The 7500-nt window shown below is 46.2% G+C and overlaps 1 protein-coding gene across 1 annotated transcript in view; it reads left to right on the top strand.

The window, feature by feature from the left end:
• Window positions 1-7500, top strand: part of dcph1 (damage control phosphatase 1) — a 17315-nt gene that overhangs the window by 6777 nt on the left and 3038 nt on the right. The gene's annotated exons all lie outside the window — the stretch shown is intronic.

The raw sequence follows: 7500 nt of genomic DNA, 5'->3' as shown, positions 1-7500 counted from the left end.
ATTAATCGTGGTGCTACGGCTACCCAAAAAGTGAAAAATCACACATGCTGTCAACATTTTTTAGGGCTTTGGTGACCCACCTCTCATCCAAACAGTAAGGAATGTTGATTCTTTACCACACACCACACCAGTTTCCAGCCTTCTACCACTATTAGAACAGACGTTATGGGCTTCCAAAAATGGCAAAGGATGAAATGTGAAATTCCAATTAGGGCCGTGGCACCCGAATTTCAAATGGACGCCACGGGCAAACCGTTTGAGATATTGACCCGCTTTTCAGCAAAATCTGAGAGGTGTCATGTACATGGGTGGCTGAGTTGGCGTGGAATGACCCTTTGCGTTCCTCCTTTATTTAAGCCCTTTTGTGTCAAGAAGATGGCAACCAAAAAGTACTTCAGTTTTTTGTTTTCAGCTGAAGACAATTTTGAGAAATCTAGTTGTTAATTTGGACAATACATTGACCAAAAGTTTCAAGGGGGCCTTAATCATTAGGTGACAGGTCTAAATAAATGTGGGGGTCATTATAGCTATGACAGGACATCAAACTGTCCTTGATGATTGACAGGACATTAAACTGTCCTTGATGATTGACAGGACATCAAACTGTTCTTGATGATTTGTGGGGGTCATTATAGCTATGACAGGACATCAAACTGTCCTTGATGATTGACAGGACATCAGACTGTCCTTGATGATTTGTGGGGGTCATCAGGACATCAGACTGTTCTTGATGATTTGTGGGGGTCATTATAGCTATGACAGGACATCAGATTGTTCTTGATGATTGACAGGACATCAGACTGTTCTTGATGATTTGTGGGGGTCATTATAGCTATGACAGGACATCAGATTGTTCTTGATGATTGACAGGACATCAGACTGTTCTTGATGATTTGTGGGGGTCATTATAGCTATGACAGGACATCAAACTGTTCTTGATGATTTGTGGGGGTCATTATAGCTATGACAGGACATCAGATTGTTCTTGATGATTGACAGGACATCAGACTGTTCTTGATGATTTGTGGGGGTCATTATAGCTATGACAGGACATCAAACTGTTCTTGATGATTTGTGGGGGTCATTATAGCTATGACAGGACATCAGATTGTTCTTGATGATTGACAGGACATCAGACTGTTCTTGATGATTTGTGGGGGTCATTATAGCTATGACAGGACATCAAACTGTTCTTGATGATTTGTCCAAGTGGGAGCATATAAAGGTTAAATAATATTGGCCACAAGATGGCCCCCTCGAGCAGAGAGATTGAGATGTAGCACTCTGCCATATCTCATGTTCTGAGTGGTATTGATCATGAGGGGGGCACTGACTCCGATTCCACTGATCTCAAACACTGCAGGTTAATTCACACACACACATACACACACACGTGCACACACGCACACACACACACGCACACACGCGCATGCATACACACTAACTCACACACACACACCCACACCCACACGCTGCCATATCTCATGTTGTGTTTGAGATGTATCTACCGTGGGCCCCTACTGCATGCATGTCAGCAGTGTGTGTGTGTGTGTGTGTGTGTGTGTGTGTGTGTGTGTAGTGTGTGTAGTGTGTGTGTGTGTGTGTGTGTGTGTAGTATGTGTGTGTGTGTGTGTGTGTGTGTGTGTGTGTGTGTGTGTAGTATGTGTGTGTGTGTGTGTGTGTGTGTGTATGTGTGTGTGTGTGTGTGTGTAGTATGTGTGTGTGTGTGTGTGTGCGTGTGTGTGTGTGTGTGGAGAAGCAGCTCTACAATGAAAGAGCTATGAAATGATGAAATGATTATTTATTATTATGGCTTTGGACAGTGTAGTTAAGGCGGGAGGTGTGTGTTAAGATGTAAAGTGCTGTAAAGTCCTGTGGGAAACACTGATGATGTGTGCTGCATATGATGTCACTATAGTGAATATTCAAAAGGACAAATAAATTATTCAGACATTTATTATTATTTATTAAACAAATACATTATTCAGATATTATTATTTATTAAACAAATACATTATTCAGAGACACTTATTATTTATTAAACAAATAAATAACTCAGACATTTAATATTATTTATTAAACAAATAAATAATTCAGACATTTATTATTATTTATTAAAGATGCCCTGCCACACGTATTTCATTACTTTGTGGTAATGTCTGAAGTTCTACCATGGACTCTGTGACATTTTTTGTGGAAAACATGCCTTGGTTACCTTGTTTCAAGCCATACTAGCGTGGTATTGAAAGCATGCAGGAAGACTCAGCTCGATTTGCGCCAGTTCTCATTAATATTCAACGAGCTAAGCTGCTTCACTCTGATTGGCTAACAGCTAGTAGGTTTTGTCCATAACATGACAGCCGTAATCATGGCATGAACTTAGCTTGGCTAGCGAGTGCTAGCATTGTCCAAATGGGCATTAAACCTACTAGGCTAGCGAGTCCATTAAACCTGTATAACATGGCACTTCCTTGAGTTGACAATAACGTTTTACTTACGGGCACTGGTCGTAGACTGCTGCGATTGTAACCTACTGCTCCAGGCTTCAACAATAACCTTTTTGCAAAGCCTGTGGCATTTTTCCAAAAAATAAACTGAAGCCATTTGATCCTCAAGTCTCGGTTCTTGGGCAAAATGCATTGTTGAAGTTCTATTCGTGCATAGTGCACAAGCATGTTGACATTCAGCCATCCTTGCATAGGCCTACGAAAACTGTCACAGAGCTAAACTAATTTTGTGGGCATGGTCTCAACTGGGCGAGCTCATGAATAGTGATGAGCTCAATCAATTTCACGTCAAACTGAAGAGCTCTCGATGTGGAGTTAGCTTTAGCCTCGCTCAAACTGAAGAGCTCTCGATGTGGAGTTAGCTTTAGTGATGTGGAGTTAGCTTTAGCCTCGCTCAATCTGAAGAGCTCTCGATGTGGAGTTAGCTTTAGTGATGTGGAGTTAGCTTTAGCCTCGCTCAAACTCCTCCATGAGAGTCCCTTTGTTTACGTTTTCTGGTCCGTCTGAAGTCCCTTTCGGTTGGTGTGGTGGAGTTCGTAGGTCTCGCTGATCTAGCAATCTCTGGTATTACGCTGATAAAGATGTCGGGATTGCAGGAACCGATTTCCAAATGTTCCTGTCGAGTGTACGATATGTACGCTAAACTATTTTTACAGAAAATACTTGAAATAAACAAGTATATTACCACTAATTTGCAAAATCTGGAGAGACATAGGGTGTCGGAATACAGCTAACATCACCTCACCATCCGCTAGCTGCCTGTGCCCCGAATAGTCAAAGTCAAAGTCAAAGTCTGCTTTATTGTCAATTTCTTCACATGTTCCAGACATACAAAGAGATCGAAATTACGTTTCTCACTATCCCACGGTGGAGACAAGACATATTTTACCAATTTTAAGTCCACAGACAAACATAACATTCAAGTAAACAAAAAAGTAAGTAAATAAGTAAATAAGAGGGCACATATAATGAAAAAATAAGAGCAGCAAAATTTGGTTGAAATTGTGCATAGACAGTCAATAAAATAAAATACTAGTGCAAAGTCAGGCCAATAAAAGGCTGAGGTAGTTCTGTTTGACCTAAGTAAGAAATAAAGTGGCATAGTGGTGCAAGTTATGTAAGAGCAGCAGAAGTGTTGTGTTTTCAGGACAACAACAACAAGTTGCAAAGTGTACAAGTGTGCAAGTGGAGTGGTGCAGGCGGCCATTGTGGGTCCAATGTCCAGGATGTTATGTAGCTGAGGGTGGAGGGGGGAGAGGAGGGAGAGAGTTCAGCATCCTAACAGCTTGGTGTATGAAGCTGTTGGTGAGTCTGGTAGTGCGGGAGCGCAGGCTTCTGTACCTCTTCCCAGAGGGCAGTAGATCAAACAGATTGTGAGCGGGGTGACTTGCATCACTCACAATTTTGGTCGCCTTGCGGGTGAGGTGGGTGGTGTAAATGTCCTTCAGGGAGGGGAGTGAAGCACCAATAATCCTTCCAGCTGTGTTCACTATGCGCTGCAGGGCTTTCCTGTTGTATTCAGTGCAGCTTCCGCCCCACACAGCGATACAGCTGGAATACAGCTAACATCACCATCCGCTAGCTGCCTGTGCCCCGAATACAGCTAACATCACTATCCGCTAGCTGCCTGTGCCCCGAATACACTGCTAACATCACCTCACCATCCGCTAGCTGCCTGCGCCCCGAATACAGCTAACATCACCTCACCATCCGCTAGCTGCCTGTGCCCCGAATACAGCTAACATCACCTCACCATCCGCTAGCTGCCTGCGCCCCGAATACAGCTAACATCACTATCCGCTAGCTGCCTGTGCCCCGAATACAGCTAACATCACCTCACCATCCGCTAGCTGCCTGTGCCCCGAATACAGCTAACATCACCTCACCATCCGCTAGCTGCCTGCGCCCTGAATACAGCTAACATCACCATCCGCTAGCTGCCTGTGCCCCGAATACAGCTAACATCACCTCACCATCCGCTAGCTGCCTGCGCCCCGAATACAGCTAACATCACCTCACCATCCGCTAGCTGCCTGCGCCCCGAATACAGCTAACATCACTATCCGCTAGCTGCCTGTGCCCCGAATACAGCTAACATCACTATCCGCTAGCTGCCTGTGCCCCGAATACAGCTAACATCACCATCCGCTAGCTGCCTGTGCCCCGAATACAGCTAACATCACTATCCGCTAGCTGCCTGTGCCCCGAATACAGCTAACATCACCATCCGCTAGCTGCCTGTGCCCCGAATACAGCTAACATCACCATCCGCTAGCTGCCTGTGCCCCGAATACAGCTAACATCACTATCCGCTAGCTGCCTGTGCCCCGAATACAGCTAACATCACCATCCGCTAGCTGCCTGTGCCCCGAATACAGCTAACATCACCTCACCATCCGCTAGCTGCCTGCGCCCCGAATACAGCTAACATCACCTCACCATCCGCTAGCTGCCTGCGCCCCGAATACAGCTAACATCACTATCCGCTAGCTGCCTGTGCCCCGAATACAGCTAACATCACCTCACCATCCGCTAGCTGCCTGTGCCCCGAATACAGCTAACATCACCTCACCATCCGCTAGCTGCCTGCGCCCTGAATACAGCTAACATCACCATCCGCTAGCTGCCTGTGCCCCGAATACAGCTAACATCACCTCACCATCCGCTAGCTGCCTGCGCCCCGAATACAGCTAACATCACCTCACCATCCGCTAGCTGCCTGCGCCCCGAATACAGCTAACATCACTATCCGCTAGCTGCCTGTGCCCCGAATACAGCTAACATCACTATCCGCTAGCTGCCTGTGCCCCGAATACAGCTAACATCACCATCCGCTAGCTGCCTGTGCCCCGAATACAGCTAACATCACCATCCGCTAGCTGCCTGTGCCCCGAATACAGCTAACATCACTATCTGCTAGCTGCCTGTGCCCCGAATACAGCTAACATCACCTCACCATCCGCTAGCTGCCTGCGCCCCGAATACAGCTAACATCACCTCACCATCCGCTAGCTGCCTGCGCCCCGAATACAGCTAACATCACTATCCGCTAGCTGCCTGTGCCCCGAATACAGCTAACATCACCTCACCATCCGCTAGCTGCCTGTGCCCCGAATACAGCTAACATCACCTCACCATCCGCTAGCTGCCTGCGCCCTGAATACAGCTAACATCACCATCCGCTAGCTGCCTGTGCCCCGAATACAGCTAACATCACCTCACCATCCGCTAGCTGCCTGCGCCCCGAATACAGCTAACATCACCTCACCATCCGCTAGCTGCCTGCGCCCCGAATACAGCTAACATCACTATCCGCTAGCTGCCTGTGCCCCGAATACAGCTAACATCACTATCCGCTAGCTGCCTGTGCCCCGAATACAGCTAACATCACCATCCGCTAGCTGCCTGTGCCCCGAATACAGCTAACATCACCATCCGCTAGCTGCCTGTGCCCCGAATACAGCTAACATCACTATCCGCTAGCTGCCTGTGCCCCGAATACAGCTAACATCACCATCCGCTAGCTGCCTGTGCCCCGAATACAGCTAACATCACCTCACCATCCGCTAGCTGCCTGTGCCCCGAATACAGCTAACATCACTATCTGCTAGCTGCCTGTGCCCCGAATACAGCTAACATCACCTCACCATCCGCTAGCTGCCTGCGCCCCGAATACAGCTAACATCACCTCACCATCCGCTAGCTGCCTGTGCCCCGAATACAGCTAACATCACTATCCGCTAGCTGCCTGTGCCCCGAATACAGCTAACATCACTATCCGCTAGCTGCCTGTGCCCCGAATATAGCTAAGCGAATACAGCGTTTGGGAGAGTTTCAATTGCACAGGAGGGAGGGGGAGGGAGTAGCGAGCTAACTCTCTGTTTTGTTTGAACGTCAACAGAAGTGATGTTACCCTGCATCACTTATAGTATAGAATCAGAACAATGCCATAAAGATTGTGTGCCCGTGAAAAGATATTCACATGTGTAATAGAGTTTTGTCTTCGAGAATATGATTTGCACAAGTGTAGAACCATTTTGTAACTGTGGAATTAATTTGTCTGTGTGCAAAAAAAATGCGTACCTGCAGAAATATTTTGTGCACTTGTGAAAAACATTTGTCCACAGGGATTTAGTTTGAATGTGTGTGGAACAGCTTTATAGCTACAGGCATGGGAGAAGTGCAACATCTATCTTTTGTGTACAAACTGGATCTACGAAGCTACAAAACTTTTTTACAGACACGAATTTTGGCAGTGTTTTGTCGTCGTTTCTGAAGAGCCAATCAGCGAATTTTGGCACTGTCTTGACAGTTTCTGCAGAGCCAATCAACACATTGCATCGCCTACTGACTAGCCAATCAGGGGACGTCCTGCGTCACAGCTCTCGACCAGGGTCGAGCTCATCTCAGGTTGTCCCCTGCACTCCGAAATCTGGTGCTAGTTAGCCGATGCTACCAACAGTTTTTTACAGGGGGTGCCTCGGGCATTGGCTTAGCCATGCAAATAAATCACTGTTTTACACCATTTACGAGGCTCAAAGTAGCTCCACACTTCATTGGTAGATATTATATTCATGGTGTGACGTAGGCTTATGAAACATTATATTCATGGTGTGATGCCATGCATATTATATTTATGGTGTGATGTAGGCTTATGGAAAATATTATATTTATATTTAATTTATGCCAAATCCATAACCATAATTATAGTTATTATTATAGGGATGTAGGCTTATGGAACACTGTGATGTGTGCATTATATTTATGGTGTGATGTGTGTGTGTGTGTATGTGTGTGTATGTGTGTGTGCTTGTGGTGTGTGTGTGTGTGTGTGTGTGTGTGTGTGTATGTGTGTGTGTGTGTGTGTGTGTGTGTGTGTGCGTGCGTGCATATTATATTTATGGTGTGTGTGTGTGTGTGTGTGTGTGTGTGTGTGTACTTGTGGTGTGTGTGTGTGTGTGTGCATGTGTGTGTGTGCTTGTGGTGTGTGTGT

The sequence above is a fragment of the Alosa pseudoharengus genome, unplaced genomic scaffold (genome assembly GCF_046254945.1).
Source record: "Alosa pseudoharengus isolate Yale_2024_CS ecotype anadromous, Long Island Sound unplaced genomic scaffold, YU_APseudo_1.1 YU_APseudo_1.1_scf_7, whole genome shotgun sequence".
Taxonomy (NCBI): Eukaryota; Metazoa; Chordata; class Actinopteri; order Clupeiformes; family Clupeidae; genus Alosa; species Alosa pseudoharengus.
Note: the sequence above shows the minus strand (reverse complement) of the source record. Positions and strands in the feature narration are given on the sequence as shown.